Source organism: Pelodiscus sinensis, chromosome 16, assembly GCF_052426305.1.
Source record: "Pelodiscus sinensis isolate ZL-2025 chromosome 16, ASM5242630v1, whole genome shotgun sequence".
Classification (NCBI taxonomy): Eukaryota; Metazoa; Chordata; order Testudines; family Trionychidae; genus Pelodiscus; species Pelodiscus sinensis.
In genome coordinates this window covers 20,800,993-20,822,653 of record NC_143067.1, presented here as the reverse complement: position 1 = coordinate 20,822,653, position 21,661 = coordinate 20,800,993, and the positions used below count along the sequence as shown (strand labels likewise).

Below are 21,661 nucleotides of genomic sequence, written 5' to 3'. Positions count from 1 at the left end.
ATAGTCAGACTTAATAAAACAAGATGTTAGCTTTGTCTAAAGATCATTATTGCTGGCAGAAAAGTAATCTCTTCAAAGATTGTCCATAAAGGCAAGATTTGGCCGACTCTTAAAGTAGCTTCAGAATGAGAACAAATGGCTATTGATTAGCTCCTAATAAATGTTCTTCTAAAAACTGTTCTCTATGCTTTTTACAGGAAGAGCATCATCTTCATTGCCTTCACAGTTTCCAGGGAAGTTATCCAAATTTTATTGGTACCATTTTATTGAGGAAATGGTATTCAATATGCGTAGTTTGGAGAAAAGATGACAATAGACTACAAATCATTCGGGTAAGATTAAGGAAGGATATGCTGTTGAAAGGGGACTCTTATCCCAAGAGGTCCTGGAGAAGCAGATGTAAATGTGGAAATAATGTCTTCATATGGATTTCTGATGTAATTTCCAGAGCCTAAGCATTCACCAAAAAAACCAACATCAGCAAAAAAACATAAATAGCCCTTTTTGCTCTGAAAACATCTATCATGTCAACTCATGCACAGTTGTCTTGAGCCTTTCCAAGAAAGGTATGGATGCCTCCTATTAATTTTAATAGTTTATCTTGAAGCTTAGTTGTTAGGGACAGTGATTCTATTCACAGAATGCAGAAGCATCAGTGGAAATTTATGCCTTTACAATTCAATGCAATTCTGTCGACTCAGTATCTCTCTGCAGGTATTTGGTATTTCCAATGTGTCTGCAAAAGTGAAAACAAACAAACAAAACATTAAAATTTCCTTTGAAAAGAATTCCCTTCCTTCTGAATGAGAACTAATGCTAAGCTTCCCAGCTGAGCCTGTAGAAACAAGGAAACTGTAGTTTGGAGAGATGTGACTATATCCATTTGGAGTCATCACCCCTCTGAGGAGAAACCTAATGACGGCAATTTTAAGTATCAACTTTGCTAATTATTTCACTGCTGAGACTTTAGCAGAAACGTATAACAAATATGCCTGTTCCAGTTTGGTTGGCTTCATTTGAAAGGTTGTCCCACAGATTAAAAAGTTACAAGTTTTAAAGTGAAAATATTTGATTGTTCCCTAAATGTTTTCTTTTTTTTTGTACTATTAGAGAAGTTTAAGGGATTAGAAGGTTTCTTAGTAAAATTCTTAAAGGAAATGAGAGCTTACCTGGATGAGGAATTAAGTTTGAAAGAGCAATTTTATTTAAAATCCCTTTATTAAAAATACGAGTAATTTGGATACTCTTGCTTTTCTCACTCCACAAAGAGTGCCACTGAAGTCAATGGGTGTCAGGTGGCACTGAGTGCTTACAGTTGAGCAAGACTACCATTGTTTTTACTACTGAGGCATTGGAGAGGAGACATTTCTGCAAATCCACACTACTGTGTACCATGAGAGGGTTTTTAATATCCATATGGAACAGGTTGGGCATCTGCTTTTAAAACCTTATTGGAACAGCTTGGGGAGGGGGAGGTAGACCTAGTACACATTTTTAATGACAAGATCAACTAGTAATAGAATCATTTGATTAAGGAGCTATTGTTCTCTTGCTATTAGTGATGCTTAATAGTCAGTTAAATAAAGTTCTTATAGCAACCGTGCAGGAGGAAAATTTTGTTTAGTGCAAGGAAAATTGGAGTAGGTAATTTTAAGTCCTTTTTAATCCTATAAGATCTAGTTTTATGATCAAAATGGTTAAAGAAACATGAAATAAAATCACATTTATTATCTACAACTGGCATATCAAGGCATGTTTAACCAACTTTTTGGTCATCTGTAAAATGAAATCAAATTTTGGATGCTTTTTTAGTCACAAAGTTCAAGGCACCTCAGAATATAATTGAATGTTCTAGAGTCTGATAACAGATTCAGTAACCTTCTGTAACTTGTGATTGAGCCGAAAAGAAATGTCCTAACCAGGGGTTGCTCCTGTATTTAAAAGTTTTATGAATGATTCCTGGTGGCATATTGTATCATATTATCTAAGTGATATAGAGCTCCAACCCAACAGAGTGTGCAAGAACTTTAGTCCTACTGGAGATATTGGAGTTACTTGCCTCTAATTAAGTGCCTAGAGTTATAGACCTGCTTTCCTGGATCTTAATCTTTATGAAGTAAAGACAAATACAGTATATTTTGAATAGGTCTTTAAAAAAACCTTAAAAATTAAAACCTACACTTCTGAAAAACTAGGCCTTATGTAATTAGTAAATTCAGTATTTTGGTAGATCAGAAATCTGTTCATTATGTTAAAGGTATTACATGGAGCACACTTCTGAGGAAAGGGTAGACCTAAAAAGACAAGCATTTGTAAGTGAGAAAGTGGGTTGATGTAACAGTGATGTTTTCTATACCTCTGCAAACTGATTGTTCTGTTTGATTTCAATTTTTCCAATGGTGTATTTTGAGTTTTTGCATTGTATGAATTCCTCAGCGAGACTGTTCATTTTAATTAGGGCATATTTTGGCTTTGTCCTTAAGTAATTTTGTAGTTTGTGAATGAATAATTCAGATACAGCTGACAAAAAAAAAGGAAAAAAAAAGACTTAAATGATGATTCAGAGTGGATGACTTAGGCGAAAGAGACAGTGTAGTTAAAGACATTTTATGTATCCTGTTATGATCAATGACAGTGATGCATCTGATGAGTTAATCTGTGGGGATGACAGCTCTGCTTTTTCCCCTGCCAACACTGTTTATCCTCTAACATTCGTTTAGAAGTACAGCATTAAATATTTTCTGGAGAGTCAAATAGGGAAGAGTATATAAGATCTGGTAGAAAATCCTTCTTTAACAACCCAAATGACTAGTTGAGGAAAAAAATACCCAAATAATAAGTATGTTTAATTTAATATGTCCCAGTATGAAATTTTTTTCTAAGTGTATTGAGTGACTGATTAATGTTTGAGAATATTTTCTCAAATATATTAGTGGTGAGTGGTAGATAAATACATAGATTCATTTGTAAAACTGTAGACCAAATTTGTCAAAGTTCTGCTGTGTCCTTAGTAGGACCCTAAATGACTGGGTTAGTTGTTTTTTTTTTTTTTCAAGGAGCTTAATTTTATGCATTGCAAGGTCTGACTAAAGTCCCCTTCAATGGAAAAAATATATATTTGCTTCTATGTGCTTTGGATCGGGCCCACAGTTTTAACAATCTTGGCCATAAGGGTCCCTAAAGTCATGTTCCCTTGTGCTTGAAATTTCCCACTCCTGTATGGTGTTGCATTTGCCAGCCAGTGATACCTTTAAAAAACATTTTTTCTTGTTTTGCTTGTTTTTCTCTGGAACTTTGTCATTCTTTATTTAGTCTGTGCTTCCAGGGAATTTAGAAATTCTCTCTCAGCATTGTGTGTTGCAGTTTTTATTACTGGTTGGTTTTTAAAATACTTTTGTTTTGTTGTATATTGCTCTAATGTACTAGAGGGTAGAGTTTCATATATAGTTAAAACAAATTTTGTTAAGGAACAAAATAAACTCACAAAACTAATAACAACCACCCTAAATAAAATGTTGGCTCTAAGTTCTCAGCAATGAAAGAGTCAGTGTAGGTGAGGAAGTGTAAATTGTATTTCAGAATGAAGTAGATCCTTTTGTCTTACCTATATTATGTTTGAGTTTTGTCATAGATTAACAAATTTTCACCCTAACAGTAATAGCAGACCTTTTTACTAATGTGCTCAGTACATTTCAGATAGGTAATCATTTATGGCAGCATTAACAATCCAATTTGTGTGTGTATAAAAAAATAAAGTTAAACTCTGCTGCTATTATAGCATAGGAAAAAATAATGAATGTGGAACAATGATTCAGGGACTTGATTTCAGCCAGGTGATCCATTATTAGTTTAGCCATATGGTGAGGAAAAGTGCTGTATTTTTTAAATATTTTTTGTGTATGAATATATATTACTGTAGTATACACAATGTTTTTTATATTCAAACTTTACTACACTGAATTGTTAATGTATTATGATACCATTGTACATATGCTGTGTGATTAGTTAATGGCTAGTACAACACAAGAAAATGTAAATTGTCTAACTACAACATCACCCTCTGTAAAACTTGAAAATAGTGCCCCTCATTACACTACAATTTTTATAAAACCATTATAACTCCTGTTTCCATATTATGATTTGTTCTGTTTTAGAAGTTCCACCACTGAGATAATTCACACATTCGGGGGAACTAGAACTCTTGTTTTCATTCTTCCATTCAAATAAAATGAACTTTCCATATGTGAATTTTTCCAGTCTGGATACTATAGGATTGATCCTACATGTACTTATACCTAACTTAACCTGAAGTCAAAGTTATGTATATGCATGTTTACAGGATTGAGCCATGTGCTAGTTATAGCTGGTTTAAGTCTTCATTGCTCTGTTTTAAATCAATGGACTTGTGTCAATTTATCAACTGAAAATTTGGCCCCAATGTGTCTTGTGTGGAAATCCCTGACCAATGCATGGATATTGACACAATGGACTGAATTGTCTCTACTTCTGATTTTCATTTTGTTAAATAATTGAACTTTTATAATTTTGGTCTTTTGAGTATTGAGGTGCATATTTCACAAATTCTTACTATTCAAAGTGCTGGAAGCACCAACACAAAATGCAATTTTCTAATATATTTATAGGTATTCTCTTGCCTTTTTAATTCTTTGTGTTGCTTAAAATGAAATAACATTATTTTTCATCATTTGAAATCCCTACTGCTTAAATTCACTGCTTGGAAATTTGTGACTAATGCGTTGATTCTCACTTAATAGACATATTCTTTCAATGGATTTTTTTTAAAAAGCAGAACGTATCAGCAGGAGCTCACACTGAAAAACTGATTCCATGACCTAATCCTCAAATTTTCATTTGTTATGCAGTTTGCACAAGTGCTTAAAACATTTTTGTTCTTGAGGCTAGAGTCTAAAAGTCTTGCGGTGCATCTCAAGAAGATAGACCAAATATAAAGGGTAAATAACACTTTGTACTCTCTAAGTACATTTATTGTTGTTTTTGAGTTAGTTGAAAGTCAAATCCCAAAATACTGATAGGTACACACACCAATAAATTATACACACTTATCATTGATACATGTCTTACAATATTATAGTAAATGTAAAGGTTTGTGAAAAAGTGAGTTTTTCAACCTATTGAAACGCCACTGATTTTTTTTAACTTATCCAGAAGCATTTCTACACTCCACATCACTAATGTATCTCAGCCATGTACACTATGTATACAATGACATGTAGTCCAGTGTATGTTTTGCCTGTATGACCTCTTAACCATGAAATCAATGCCGAAGATGCAGTCCAGAGTTTTTATAACTGTCAATAAATGTTTTAAATTTGTCGTCTGCTACCGTTGCTGTAGTGATGGGCTGCGTGAATGCTGTGTTCTTCGGGGTGTGGATTGCAATGTTTTGTTGTAGTTACTATATCCTTTGCCTTTTCTCTGATGAACAAAATCATTAGTCACATGGAAATCAAACTTTTGTCAACAAGTCTGAAGTCCATTAGGACTCCATAAAGTGAATTCAACAGAAGAGAGGATCTGTCAGATTAGTTCCTCAAGGAAACCACTTACAATGGAGAAGGGAGTAGGGTGGATATAGAAGGCCACATTTAGTACAGAGTAGTGTGGGGTGAATGGTAAAAAACTTCCATATTTTCACAGGTAATAAATTAAGGAGCAAGGATAACAATTTCTAAATTTCATTAAGCTTGGAGCAAAGAATAACATTATTTAAGATTTTTCGTAACCATAGCAGATTAGTTTCTTTAGTGAAGCACACTTGGAATTTAGAGTTTTAGGGAGTGTAAAAGACTCTAGTGTTACTTTTATTCTTTTTTGAGACTCTCTGAATAGCTCAGTTAATATAACCCAGGCAGACTTATTTTGGGAACAAATTGTTCTCTGTGCTATAAATTTATTTATATGGGTTGTCTGACTTATATTACCAGTCCAAGACACAGACAAATATTTTCAGATAAATCGAGAGAAGTGAAGGTGTAAATCTGTTCTCTCCTTTCAACTGCTCAGTAAATCTGCTTGTCTCACTAGTAATCATTATAGCATGACAAGTATATTTCTAAGCTCCTGGTTACAGATTGTTGTATCTAGAACAGAGAGAGGGAGGTTTTTATATATATAATATATATATATATATATAAATATATAAGAGAGAGATATCTATCTATCTAATTGGAACATCCGAACAAAGATTTAACTTACATATTGCGTGATTCTTCCACACATTAGTCCCTTCCTATTTAGGAATAAGTCTTTTCACTCTATATTCCTTAGCTGTTCTGCAAGCACGTTCATGTTTGAATAGGACAGTATCCAGAGTATACTTTCTTCAGACAAGGCCTATATTACCTTCATAAAGGAGGTGCAATAGAGGGCCTGGGGAAGAGGGTTAAGAGAGGACTAGGGGTGGGGGGGAGGAGTGGTGAGAGAGGGCCTGGGGAAGAGGGTTAAGAGAGGACTAGGGGTGGGGGGGAGGAGTGGTGAGAGAGGGTCTGGGGAAGAGGGTTAAGAGAGGACTAGGGGTGGGGGGGGAGGAGTGGTGAGAGAGGGCCTGGGGAAGAGGGTTAAGAGAGGACTGGGGGTGGGGGGGGGAACATCAGGCCGGGGCTGGATTCAATCCCCAAGGCTCAGACCCACCCCCCAGCATTGGGGAGCCCATGCTGGTACTTCAGCCCCCCCTCGCTGTCCTTCTGGGGGCTGGAACACTCTCAGTCTATTGGGCTGGGCCCCCGGAAAGCTCTGGTATGTGAGGGGAATGTGGGGAGTCTTTCTCAGCTGCAGGGGCCACAGTGAGGGTTTTTTTTCCCACTTCTCACTTGTGCCGCCCCTGACTGATTTTTCTGTGGATCAGTAGCCCCAACCCAAAAAAAGGTTCCCCCAGCCTGATTTAGAGCAATTATACTCAGACTTAGGCTCATGATCCCCAATTGGCTCTTTTTAATGCGTCTCCTGCAGGAAGTAGCATGGAGAGGGACACTGCTTCCCACGGCTTCCATTGGCCGGGAATGATAATTCACGGCCAATGGGAGTACGAGTGGCTGACCATACCTGCAGATGTGCAGCTAAATAAAGTGTCTAGCAGCCCACCAGGGGTTAACCCTGGCGAACCAGTTCCAGTCCATAAGCCGCTTACTGCCTACCCAGACATAACCAGTTATTCCCCATTTTGTAGTTGTACGTTTTGATTTTTTTCTTGGGTAAGTGAAGTGTTTTGTACTTGTTTTTATTGAATTTCATCGTGCTGAATTTAAACCAGTTCTCCAATTTGTCGGTCATTTAGAATTTTAATCCTGTCCCTCAGAGTGATTGCAACCGCTCCCAACTTGGTGTCATGAATAGATGGGGTGTATGAGTTGGTGGGGTGACAGGTTGGAACAAGGATGTGAGAGGACCAAATCAACTGTTTTAAATTAGATTATATTAAATGTATTTTTTCAACATGTCAACAGCATGATGGTTTACCTTTGGGAAGCCCCTTCCTCATCAAAGGAACCCAAATACTTGGTAGGTTATCAGAGCCAGAAGTGATCAGACCATTTTTTTGAATTTCAAGATTTCAAACTTAAAACAAAATTGGGAAAATGTTTGAATGCTTTCATAAACTTTTCACTCAACTATCGTCAGTGAAAATGAGCTCACTGCACAACAGAAGCTGCTCTGTTCCAGGAATTCTGTGCACATTTTCTGTAAGGGCTTACATGAATGTGAGAGTGATTTCTTTTAGCTCTTCTCGAAGGCTTACCTAAACTGCCAAAACAACTTTTCAAACACTGAACTACAGAGGAAGGAGTAATACTGGAATGTGCTCATTCTTAAAATGAGCCTCCAAATTATATTTATTTTGAGGAAGTACTGTGGAGCGCACCACTTATGCATGTTGCTCAGTATGGCCATGTTTACACCACAGAGAAGATTGAAGCTGTCAGAGTCGAACTTCTGGGGTTTGAATTAGCTAGTCTAGTGAAGACGTGCTAATTCAAACTGAGAGGTGCTCCCGTCAATGCTGGTAGTCCTGCTCCTATGAAGAGTAAGGAAATCAAAAGGAGAGTGTGCTCCCATTGACCTCCCGCTGTGTGGATGGTGCCAAAATTCAATTTAAGATACTTTGACTCCAGCTACATAATTAACATAGCTGGAGTTGTGTGTCTTAATTTGAATGTATGTCTAGTGTAGACCTAGCCTAAAGCTCCAGTTGAGGAAAGAACTTAGGTATATGCATCACTCCCACTGAAGTCAGTAGGTGTCAAAGATGGGTAAAATTTTCAGAAGTTTCATTTTCAGAAGTGACTTAGGCACTTACCTACTTACTGACCTACATAAGGAGACCTAGGCTCCTTATGCTTCAACTGATTTTTGAAAATGAGACTTAGGATTCCAAGTCACTTAGGCGCATTTTTTAAAAGAGCTGTCACACATAAAATTAAGCATGTGCTGTAAAAGTTTTGCTGATGAGAGCTAGGCAGGTGGGCCTGAGACCCCAAAGTCTTTCTCTAAATGGCAGGAATGGCAAAGAAAGACAAAATTATCTATATTTATCGTGCTTTCTTAAGAAGCTCAATACACAGCTGTGTGTTTCAAGATAGACTATAAAAATGTGAGAAGTGCTGTGTACTTGGTCTCAAAGGAGTAAAAATAACAACAATATAGAAAGTTTATACTTCATTCTTTTAATTATTAAGGTGTTGCTGTTTTATTATAGATTTAAGCATTTCCATTAAAATACCCTTTCCTTTGTCTAATATCTGACCCTTTATCTCTTGTAGATGAAGAATTGTAGGCCAGTTGCCAGAGAGAATGCATTTTTATTTGTTTACAAAAAGTGTTTCTATAAATAGTCCTCAGCCGGTTTACTTTGAGATTAGTTTTATCTTCTTTGCTGACCTTCATTCCTGACACTGTGCATAAACCTCAATATATTTATTTTTTTAAAAAAATCCCAAGTGGAACCAACTGAATATAAATAACACGAAGCACATCTCGGGATCTTTTGACTGTTCTTCTATTCCCTTTCTCCCTGCTGTAGGTAACCTACTCTAATTTTGGCCTGAGATAAAAATTTTCACGAGAGATCTACATAAGAACATAAGAATGTCTGTACTGGGTCAGACCAAAGGTCCATCTAGCCCAGTAGCCTGTCTGCCGACAGTGGCCAGCGCCAGGTGCCCCAGAGGTGGTGGACCGAAGACAATGATCAAGCCATTTGTCTCGTGCCAATTGTCTCCAGCCTCTGACAAACAGAGGTCAGGGACACCATTCCTACCCCCTGGCTAACAGCCTTTTATGGACCTAACCTCCATGAATTTATCTAGCTTCTCTTTAAACTCTTAGTTTTAGCCTTCACAGCCTCCTCTGTCAAGGAGTTCCACATGTTGACTATGCACTATGTGAAGAAGAACTTTCTTTGATTAGTTTTAAATCTGCTACCCATTAATTTCATTTGGTGTCCTCTAGTCCTTATATTATGGGAACTAATGAATAACTTTTCTTTATTCACCCTCTCCACACCACTCATGATTTTATATACCTCTATCATATCCCCCCTAAGTCTCCTCTTTTCCAACCTGAAAAGTCCCAGTCGCTTTAGCCTCTCCTCATAGGGGACCTTTTCCAAACCCCTGATCATTTTAGTTGCCCTTTTCTGAACCCTTTCCAAGGTCAAAATATCTTTTTTGAGGTGAGGAGACCACATCTGTACATAGTATTCAAGATGTAGTTTTATACAGAGGTAGTAAGATATTCTGTGTCTTATTTTCTATCCCTTTCTTCATAATTCCTAACATTTTATTTGCCTTTTTGACTGCCGCAGCACGCTGCGTGGACGATTTCAGAGATCTTTCTTGATTTGTCGTAGCCAAATTAGCCCCCATCATATTATATGTATAGTTGGGGTTATTTTTTCCAGCGTGCATTACTTTACACATATCCACATTAAACTTCATTTGCCATTTTATTGCCCCATCACTCAGTTTTGTGAGACCTTTTTGAAGTTCTTCACAGTCTGCTTCTGTCTTGACTATCTTAAACAGTTTAGTATCATCCACAAACTTTACTACCTCACTGCTTACCCCTTTCTCTAGATCTTTTTTTAATAGGATTGGTCCTAGGACTGACCCTTGGGGGACACCATAAGTTATCCCTCTCCATTCTGAAAATTTACCACTTATTCCTACCCTTTGTTTCCTGTCTTTGAACCAGTTCTCAATCCATGAAAGGACCTTCCCTCTTATCCCATGACAATGTAATTTACACAAGAGCCTTTGGTGAGGGACCTTGTCAAAGGCTTTCTGAAAATCTAAGTATACTATATCTACTGGATCCCCCTTGTCCACATGTTTGTTAACCCCTTCAAAGATCTCTAATAGATTAGTAAAACATGATTTCCCTTTACAGAAACCATGTTGACTTTTGCCCAACAAATTATGTCCTTCTATGTGCCTGACAATTTTATTCTTAACTATTGTTTCGACTAATTTTCCCGGTACCGATGTTAGACTTACGGGTCTGTAATTGCTGGGATCACGTCTAGAGCCCTTTTTAAATATTGGTGTCACGTTAGCTATCTTCCAGTCAGTAGGTACGGAAGCCGATTTAAGGGATAGATTACAAACCACAGTTAACAGTTCTGCAATTTCCCATTTGAGTTCTTTTAGAACCCTTGGGTGAATGCCATCCAGTCCCCGTGACTTGTTAACATTAAGTTTTTCTATTTGTTCCAAAACCTCCTCTAATGATACTTTAATCCAGGACAGTTCCTCAGATTCATCTCCCACAAAGGATCTAGGCTCCTAAGCACTTATTTCAATTTTTAAAATGGGACTTAGGCTCATCAACTACTTCAGTGATTCTGAAAATATTACCCCTCATATATAGTCAATCATTCTTGTGTATGAATTAGAACCTAATTTTAACAATAGTTGACGTGCTGCTGACTATGACTGAGCTGAGCAAAGGCAAGGACAAGCCTGGTTCAGCATTGTGTCAGCTAGCTGTGATTAAATCCTTGTAAAGATAAAGGGGATCCTGCTACTTATTTAGTTGCAAGGTGGTAGGCATGTGTATGTTAGTGTATACATAGTTCTATAATTTCCATCACCATATCATCTCAGCATCATGGAGGGAGACCAAGTAGTTCTGAATCTGGAGTTTGCCTCTTAAATAGGTGGAGAGCCCAAAGGGCGGGGGGGGGGGGGGGGGGGGACTTTTAGGGTTAAGATTTTCCATGTTTACAGTTGCCTTGTGTTTTGCATTGTATGTTACATTTGTCAGCTGTCCTCTTCCTTTGTCCACTGGGGCAAATGACTCAAAGTTTGTATTTACATGTAAATCTGCACAGATCACTTAAATATCACCCACTGATTTTTTCAGCTAGTTTAAGTAAATCTTCTTGAACAATGTTAGGACACTAGTTACCCAGAGGAATTCTCTCTCCTCATCAAGACTGAACTAACTCTTCATTTCAGCACTGGCTGGTAAGCAAACTGTCATCCCTGTGAATGTCTTGTCTCCTTTTGAAGAGCATGGTCAGCCATTTGTGATGGAATATTTTTGACCATGCTGCCTTAATGAAAGCAGTGGGCAGTAACATCTCTGTGTGTCTTAAACATTTCTGTTGGTAAAAGATATTTCACTTTCTGAAACAAAAAAGTATTATTGGTTGTGCTCGGGTGTAGCCAAACAAATCTCCATTGTGAAGTGTAATTTAAGAATATTATATGGGGAATCTTTAGAGAGACTGTGAATTTTAAAAATAAAAAGGGAAATATCTGATTTGAAAACATTAATTAGTTGCTGGATGTGTCAGTGATCTGTTTCAGACAAATTCAGTGGGAGTACATCTTTGCAGGCCCCTTCCACTAGAGCTGAACAGGAAATGGTTCCTGCCTGTTCTAGAAATATTCAGTTTAATTTTTTCCCCCATTTTTTCCCCCTGTCAATAGAATTGATACATTATACCAGCCATGGAGATGTGCCTCTTAGAGCTATGCAGGTGATTTAAAGCCACCTTTGTTCCCTTCCACTCCCGTATTTTAGGTTACATCTTTGGGGTGGTGCTGTACTGAAACTGGCCTTATAAATTTGGCTACAAGGGTGGGATGCTACTGGTTTGTAAAATACATATCTGAAATGCAAAGGACCCAATTTTTGTTTTAAATCCATCTGATCTTACTTGCATGAGTAAATCTTATTCATGCTTTCGTTCCACTGAATTCACTCCTACTGCTTGTGTGGATACTTTGCTGCACTGAGTTTCCCACTATAACCATGGAGGTACAGTCCCACACCTAACCCTGTCAATTAACGGCCATGGAAAAGTAGCTCATAGACTCATAGACTTTAAGGTCAGAAGGGACCATTATGATCATCTAGTCTGACCCTCTGCACAGTGCAGGCCACAGAATCTCACCCACGCCTCCCAGAATAATCCTCTCACTTAGATATTGAAGCCTTCAAATACTTTGAAGACCCCAAGATACAGAGAATCATCTAGCTGTGATCTGTACCCCATCCTACAGAGGAAGGCGAAAAACCTCCAGGGCCTCTGCCAATCTACCCTGGAGGAAAATTCCTTCCCGACCCCAAATATGGCGATCAGCTAAACCCTGAGCATGTGGGCAAGACTCATCAAAGCTCCTTCAATTACTGAGGATCTGTACTAGAAAATAATAGAATGTGTGTGGAAAAATTATCTAGGAACACTTGTTTTTACATCCCAAAATGGAAGTTACAGCAGCCAGAGCAAATAATCCAGTGTCAGTGTCACTGGGAATTTTTTCTCTCTTGAGAATGTTATTTGTTTATGTGACTGAAATACGCTTTGTGAAAGGCTCATCTATTCCTTTGGTATGTGTAGAAGCTCGGCAGTATCTAAAAGCTTGATATCTTGTTTCCCTACTTTGCTTCAGTTGTGAAATGGATGAAAGTTGATTTACTTATGAAGGCCTCTTAGGCTAGGTCTACACTACAGCTTTTTTTTTTCCTGCGAAAGTTACGCAAAATGTGCTGTTCATTTTGCGTACCTTTTTTTTTTTTTTTTTTTTTTTTTTTTTTTTTTTGGAAGAGGCTTTTGGAAGATCCGTTCTTCCTCATGGAATGAGGAAGACAGGGCTTCCGAAAAAGGGTGTTTGTGCTTCCGCATAAAAAAAGCGGAAGAGCAAATGCGTACCCTGGACACAGCAGAGTTTTTCTGGTATCCTGGAAAACCCCCGCAGTGTAGACGTATCCTTAGTGTCATACAAAACCTCATGGTAAAATAGAGAGGGTGGAGCCATTCTTCAATCAGTCAATAGGCACTGATATGTGTGTTACATACACTTTTTGCTTTCAACATCCGTAGTGTTCATTCATTTACTTCAGGCAATACATGTGGTCAGGAAAACTAAACTTCCTGGGTTCTGAACCCTGCTGTCCCTCTAAGCTAGGCTCAGTACAGTGCCAGAGGATGGCAGACACTGTACTGAGTGCTAGGTTTGCTCTAACTGGATTTTCTCTGCTGTAAGTTAAAGAGTTGCTCTAATTTAAGACAATTGCTATAGTCTTCGGAAGGCTAGTAAACCAGTCAGAGATTAGTGAAGTGCAGTAGTGCTCAGGTCATGACCTCTTCTCTTGCTTGACCCACTTCATAGGTGAGTACTGCAAAAGGAGGTGGCATAAGGATATCTGTTCCTGTCCTATGCTGTTTTCAGGATTCTCAACACACTAGGCAAATCCAGATCTGTCCCTTTAAACCAGTTTTAAATCTGTTTTGTGAGCTGATCTTTGATGTGAAGTATTAACATTAGTACATAATGAGGGGCGGTTAGCCCATATTATCTGCCTTCTATACTGATACAGCAGTGAATTCAGATTTCTAGGTAAATCACAGCAATGTCCAAGAATACACGGGGGCAAAGTATGTTGTGTTACACTGGGGTAAATCCCGAGCAATCCCACTCTGTTCTGCAGAGTTACTCGTTAATTACTTAGATATAATAACACAGAATTTGGATTTGTAATATAGGTTGAACCTCTCTAATCCAGCACTCTCGGGACTTGACTCATTCTGAACGGAGAATTTTCCAGACCATGGGAGGTCAATATTGTCTAGCAGCATTAATAACACTTCCACTGCTTACTCTCCTCTTAGAAGACATTTAGGGATAAATTAGAGGTAAATAACAGCACAGAACACTGAGAGCCTGTAATGAGACCATAATGAGCCTGTAATGAGACCATAGAAAACTTGTCCACACCCATGGAAAAGTGGGCATCCAACTAACTAAAATCATTCCAGATAACGGATGTTTCTAGACCAGAGAGTTCTGAACTAGAGAGGTTCAACCTGTATTGTCAATTTCCAGACAGTCTTGTTTTGTGCAGCCGCCACTCTTTTCTCCTGATGGTAGCATCTGAAAGCTCAAAAGTCCATGTAGAGCTCCATCCAGACTGCTAGTTCACTATGATATAGTGAGTGCTGTTTTCACTCCTCACTTTCTGGAAGTCCATAATTACTCTAAGTTGGAGACCATACAAAATATAATTTTTGGCTCCCTATCTGCAGTGCTGGGAGGTAACGGAGACATCCACTTCTCCCACCACTGCTGTACATGGTACTGAGTCTGAACCTCATGCTGAAGTGATCTTTCACTGTAGAAAACTGCTTGTGGAGAATGGACTAGGATAGAAAACAATTGGGGGGTGTTTGGGGTGGGGAGAATGTATGCAGTGTTCCTTGTAAGCTGTGCGCTTGGGAAGCCACCCAAGAGAGATTCAGGTGCTGCCAGTTGATTAGCAGAATGCCCACAACCAGCAACGTGTGTTTTCTACTGGTGGTGGTGCACATCCACACATCCCTCAGTGCACATTACAAAATTGATTCTGTACATGGATATAAAAAATTAGAAGGAACATTGGAGGGTGGAGAGAAGTGGGAGATTAGAGAGCAGTGTTGCAATAAAGGAGAAAAAAAGGGATGGGGAGAAATTGAAAAAGGAGGAGTGGGAAAATACTAAAGCTTGCAAAAAGAGAGTGGAGAACAGAAGGTGGCTTGGAGCAAGAGAAATGTTGAAAAGCATAAACATTACAGAAAATTAACTTGAGACAAACAGACAGGAAAAAACATGCATCAAATGTAGAAGGATAGCTGGAGTGTAGGAGGAATACAGGACAAAGAAAGAAGCACCATGGAGACAGAATAAGAAATCAATTTCAGAGCACGTTTGCTTGACAACAATAATAAAAAGTGCTGTCCGAGTGCTCAGTGTTGTTATTGCTTTTATTATTCAGGCAATGTTTTGAATATCTGATTTAATGGTAGTAGTGGTGTTTACAGTAAAACAGATGTGGAAGTTTGGACTCCCCAGTCTCAGTGCTCATTTTCATTCTGACAAGCTGACAGCCCTGAACTATAGAAAATTAATTAAATCTACAATTGCTTTGCAGCAATCTAAATGATGGCCAGAGTTTAAAGCTGTGTGTATTCCCAGCACTCAGGTGTGTATTTTTTGTTTATTTCTTGTTTTACATATTTCACTACTTGTTTTGTTTTACTAATGATGCAAAGATGTAATGATTAGTGCACCACAGTATTTTAATATTAACTAGTTACCTTATTTTGAGTTCTAATGGGGTCTTGGGGAAAACTGGATATATCCAGTTACCTTTAGGGTCTTGAAGAACTCTTCCTCCCAGGAGAAAGCATATGAAAGGAAAAACCCATATCCTGTTTTTTAGCTTCACAGAGCTAAGTAGCTTTAACATCAAATTAAAATAACTACCATAGCCTCTTTTCCTCCCTCACCCACTCTCCTCCAGCTCTCACTCCCCACATGCTGATGGCAGATGGAGGTTTGCACTGATCCCTGTGTTAGGTAGGATCCTGAACTTTTGCCACTTATTAACTTAGCCCAAGCTCTGGGTTGCAGCTAAGACCATATTCTCTGCTATGGCCATGATATACTATTATTTTTCTGCTTGGTTTAGCCTTAGCGCCAGCATAAGCTGCATCAGCCTGGCTCTAATTCACAGCTGTGTCAGTTGCCCTAGAGCAGGGCTACTCAACTTTGTAAGTCCTGGGGGCCACAATGATACAGCACGTGCTGAGGGCCGTAACTTAAGTGTGGTTGCATATACGTGCAAATAGCTTCTTTCACACTGACATACATGAATACAAAGCACTTCCCACAATGCCTTAGTGCCCATAGAACCTCCTTCTTGGGGGCTAGAAATGCTGACACCCTATACCTGTTTGTTCCAGCCAGCCCATCCACTTGCATCTTTCAATGCTCACCCCTCCTGGGAGATGCTTTGCCATTGTGGAGCATGTTTCCAGTAGAGGCCATCTTCAAAGATCCCACCCACGGGCCACGTGTTGAGCCCTGCATAAACTCAAACTGCACTGTGGGCCAGTAGTAGCCTGCCCTAGAGGGTGAGTCAGGTGCCAGTGGAGCATCAATGGAGTGCACCAGTGCTGTTATGGCGATGTCTTTTTTCTCTCGCACCACTTGCTATTTTATTATTTCTAATACAGTAACACCCAGTGCCTCCCCTCAGTTGGGCCCTTACTGTGCTAGACGCTGTACAAATTGGGAGGGGGTGAGTGGGCTGATCCCAACAGTTTAGTCTCAGTGAGAAAGACCGGAAAAAGATAGGAACAGGCATGCAGAGGTGACCTGACTCACCCAAGAGCATGCAGCTGGTTAGTAGCGGAGCTGGAAATAGACCTGACTCCCTGTCCTATCCACTGAGCCCCACACTTCCTGGCCTCTGCATTCAAATAATGGCACGGCCAGGGCGGGCACATGGGGTGGTGGAGCTGCATGTGTAGCACCTTCCTGCCAGTGTTGCCCAAGGCCCAGCAGGGCAAGACCCCAGGGAGCAGGTGGGGGCCGTGTGATCTGTGTGCAGGTGTCACGAGGGAGCCTAGTTATGTGCGCAACAGCCAGAAATTCTGGACATGGGGCAGCCGATTCCCCCTCTCCCATAGTAATGCCAAGTGCTCTGGGTGGAGGCAGGGCCAGACAACCCCCCCGGCCTCTTGCTCGTTGGCTGCCTTCTGCTCAAGGCAGACAGCTCTTGTCCTCACCCCATATAACAGTGGGATGTCAAAGCGTGGAACCACCCCTCCTGAAATGCAGAGCCCAGAGTGGTCACTACCCAAGTGCTGGCTCCGGTTGTAGCCAAATGGGACCCGAGTTTGGTCATCTTGCAGACGAAAAGACAAACTCTGTGTAGGTTGACAGCTTCTCTCTCTCCAAAAGAAGTCGGTCCAATGAAGAATGGGGAAAAGGGGGAAATTGTCCAGGGATCAGTGATTCTAAAGGGTCCAGGTCTCCTGTATGACACCATTGCAGCAGCAGCAGTGGCGGCAGTTGAACCCTGAGACCCTTTAAATCGCTGTGGGAGTGCCATGCTGCATGCTCCAGAGCCCTGTGTTGTGCACTCCAGGCCGCTCAGAGGGCCAGCATGAAGTCGGGGGGGGGGGGGGGGGGAAGGGAGGGGGAAGAAGGGTGCCGTCCAGGTGATGTTAGGGGTTGGCTCCTTGGCTCCACCCTCTCTGCCTGAGGCCACCCCCCTTTTACAAGTGCAGAGCTGCCCCCGCTCCATTACCCAGAGGCCTGGCAATCCTATCAGCCCGTCTGAAATTACCTCACATGCTTTATCTCTCATATCCATTCTCTGGCGATGACTCGTTCTCAGACAACACACCTGTAGTATTCCCATTACCAAGAATTTCCAGCTTGGAAGCAGGGATATCCTCTCGCTTTGCCAAGGAGTTGGCCTTGTAATAAGCTAAATACAAAATCAATTGCCACACAGCCTATTCTTCTGTGCCTACATTCTTTACTATTCTGTCTCAGAAGAAAATCATGCTGTCTTTAATATAATAACTATCTTGGCCTTGCCTCAGCATTTATTATATTGTAGGAAAATTAATCATTTTGTAATGTGCATTCTGCTGTCCATTAGCTGTTAATTAGATGTTGGCTAGCTGAGTTTCTTAGTAATGGTTGAATGAGTTTTTTCTCTTCTTTATAAAATAAGGTACTTTTCTGAACACAAAGACATTCCAAATGTCTGCCAAGTTTAACAATTAAAGTGCTTACTTTCCTCAATGTTTTAAACAACCTGGTGACTAGTGGTTAAAACCCACTACTATTACAGAGAGACACATCTTGAAATCCTTACTTAGCCAACCCCTACTAGAGTCAGGAATTGAATACTGTACTCTCATAGGTTAGATTACACTGGCTCCTGAGACCTTGGAAGTGTTTTAATTACAAGAAGTAATTAAGACTCTTTTATGGTGACTGATGTAGTAGAATAGGCAAAGGGTGCTGTCATGACCATGAGGGATGGCCAGCAGCCTGGGACTAAGGGGTTAACCAGGTATCTGCTCAGCCAATAGAAATGCAGGTAGGAATTTCAAACTGGGACAAAGGAATTTTTAGTTTTTTCCTCCTTTGTCTCGGGCAGTTTCTCTCCAGATACTTATGTCTCTCTCTCCAAGAAAAGACTCTTCACTATGTGTAAGTAGGGTAAAGTTTAGATAAATCTAAATGGTTTACCCTATGGTTTGGGAATGGGCACCTGATGTTTGTACATTTGAAAATGTTTTTTTCTCTCCTTTGTAACTAAGTTTTGGCCCATGGTGGAATTCCCCATGAGTTTATTAATTGATGACTTTTCCATGTAGTCATTATGCTTGTAACAGGAGTATTATGGTAATAATAAAAGTTCTTTCTCTTTCTTTTTTATTAACTTGGTATTGGTTAATTTTTTGTGTCCTGGTTTTACTTTAGGGCTGAGATTTCTCAAGTGATTTCTTCCCTGGTTTTCTTATCCTTACGTGGGTGGTGGTAGCAGATTTTTATCCCCAAAATCTAGTTTTTTAAGATTTTAGGGGGACGTTTTATACCAAAGCCTGGAAATATAAGGTTTTGGGGTACTTTTGTGGGCCCCCACTTCTGCATTCATCATGCCAGAGTAGGGATTAGGCCTTGACAGGTGCCAAAACTGAGCAACTAAAATATTAGATAAGAAAAGGGTGCACTTAATGTAAAATTTCAGCCATTCACTGTGCTCCTTTCAGTCTGAGGTGTAGTTTTTGGCACATGCTCTTGGATCAGGATTGTAGTCACTGTAAATATTGGAGTTCCCAATAGAAGCAGAAAAGCAGACTGGTTGACTAAGAATGCAGCAATCCTTTGAATGACGCATATGGAAATATGTAGTATTATAAGGAAAACATGAGCCTGGGAGCTATGACTTATACCTTGCATATTGAATGCCTGCAAAGATTAGGTACCTGTCCCTCTAGCATATTCTATGATTTAGTAAACTAATGTAAAGATCCATTGTCATGGGCACACTATACGACTAATGATACTGTACCAGGGCACCATATTATAAAATGGCAATGCTCTGACCATCTTATAACATTGTCAGATGTTGTCAAAGAGAATGGGACAAAACTGTGTTAAAAGCACATTAAGAAATTAGTAGTATTTTGTAGGGGTGTGTGTGTCAGATTCTGGTCCCAGTTATGGTGATGTAAATGTGAAGTAAATCAATAATAAGTAAACGTACCTGGTAAAGATTTTTAAAAATGGCCACCTAAAATTAGGCTCCCAAATCTTTATTTAAACTCATAAATAAATGGCTTGATTTTTTAAAAGCGCTGATCTTTCAGTGGCTCCCAGTGACATAAGACCATTAATTTAGGTACTTTAATATATATTTAAGAAACACACTTTAGGTACCCATTTAAAAAAATAAGACAATTTCTCACAATATCTTTGACAATCTTTATTGAGGCAGAGGGGTAGCCATGTTAGTCTTAACTTTAAAAACAAGTAGTCCCGTGGCACCTTAGTCTCTCTATTGAATTAAGTTTAAGTATTTTAGGTGTTCGTTTGTTTAAAAATACAAATGTGTACATATTATTGTGTGGAATGTTTCTAGGAGGGAGATGTGACCAATGTAAACCCTGGGAAGTGTTACGAGCTTCAAAGGATTTTTTTGGAACAATGTGAACAACTAATGCTAAATTAGTTTCCCAGGAAATTTCTAGAGGGAGATGTATACAAATGTAACCCCTCTGGTCATGCATAACTCAGTCTTTTGAAGATTAACCCTTAAGGGGGGGAGCCTTTGTGAGTTGACCATCTATTAGATGAGGGCAGATCAAAGACCAAGACTTTATAAAGGAGTGACTCTCACATTCAGGGATATTCGTCTGAGCTGAGGTTGGTATAAAGAGACATGTTTTTTTGCCCAAGAAAAGTGACAGTTGAGGAGCTGAGAACCTAAAAATAGGCGCAGTTGCTGGACCACAAAAGGGGAATGCAGGTGCAGTTGCCCTGAACTGACACATCATCTACCTTTACACCAAGATAACTGAGATCAGTATCTAGCTCCAGAGTTATAACATAGTTTTGTCTACAACTAATGGGAGAAGACACTAGTACGTGATGGGTTAATGTGATCATATCCGTGGAGAAGAAGGGGAATTAACCCTTTGGGACCATAGATGCTTTAAACATGCATTACATTTAGCATTAACGTGAGAAACATGAAGTCCAGATTGAAATAGTGGATTGCCACTGTTCATTGTATCCTTCAGAAAACTTCTTTACAAGCAGAGGTGGTGGCAGCGGCATCGGCGCAAGGCCTTGTCTACACTTACCAGGAGATCAATGCTGTGGAGATTAATCACCCAGGGGTCGATTTAGACTAAATTGACTGCTCATTGTGCCCCTGTGGACTCTGGTACACCACCAGATTGCGAGGAGTAAGGGTTGTCAACAGGAGAGTTTCTCCCATTGACCTCCCACAATGCTGCGGTAAGTTGAATCAAGAGAGGTTGACTATGGTATGCATATAGCTGGAGGTGCATACCTTAGTTTGACTTTGTCCCGTAGGCTGTGTCCAGACTGGCCAGTTTTTCTGGAAAATCAGCAGCTTTTCCGGAAAAACTTGCCAGCTGTCTACACTGGCCGCTTGAATTTCCGCAAAAGCACTGACTTCCTACTGTAAGAAATCAGTGCTTCTTGCGGAAATACTATTCTGCTCCCGTTCAGGCAAAAGTCCCTTTTGCGCAAAGCTTTTGCGCAAAAGGGCCAGTGTAGACAGCTGAGATTTGTTTTGCGCAAAAAAGCCCCGATTGCGAAAATAGCGATCGGGGCTTTTTTGCGGAAAAGCGCGTCTAGATTGGCACGGATGCTTTTCCGCAAAAAGTGCTTTTGCGGAAAAGTGTCCATGCCAATCTAGACACTCTGCTCCGAAAACGCTTTTAACGGAAAACTTTTCCGTTAAAAGCATTTCCGGAAAATCATGCCAATCTAGACGCAGCCCTAGTGTATATCTGGCCTAATTGATGCAACTTTTTCTACAAAAAGTTCTCTTGTATTTTAGATGATGGAAAGTTTAATCACAGTTCAATCTTGGGGAAAATAACTAAATTTGTCCTTACTTTAGAAGGTGACAATTAAAAAGCAGACCCTGTAAAAGATGAACCCAGAAACACATTATGCCATGTTGTTTTAGAAAAAAGTCACATTGTTTGTTAACTTCTCAACAGAAAATTATTTAAAATGCTGCTGGCATTTGAGGGGACATCACTAATCTCAGGTAACTAATACTGTCTTTG

The 21,661-nt window shown here is 39.7% G+C and overlaps 1 protein-coding gene across 5 annotated transcripts in view; it reads left to right on the top strand.

Moving 5' to 3' along the window:
* Positions 1 to 21,150, top strand: part of PRELID2 (PRELI domain containing 2) — a 78,253-nt gene extending 57,103 nt beyond the window's left edge. For 4 of the 5 annotated variants that reach the window (XM_006128553.4, XM_006128552.5, XM_014576270.4 and 1 more), the window contains one exon: positions 198 to 4,015. The gene's annotated coding sequence lies outside the window, so the exon portion shown is untranslated. Of the gene's footprint in view, positions 1 to 197; positions 4,016 to 15,453; positions 15,505 to 20,635 lie in introns of those variants that run through there. The other variant, XR_012896336.2, reaches the window with a different exon arrangement.
* Positions 21,151 to 21,661: the final 511 nt, after the last annotated feature.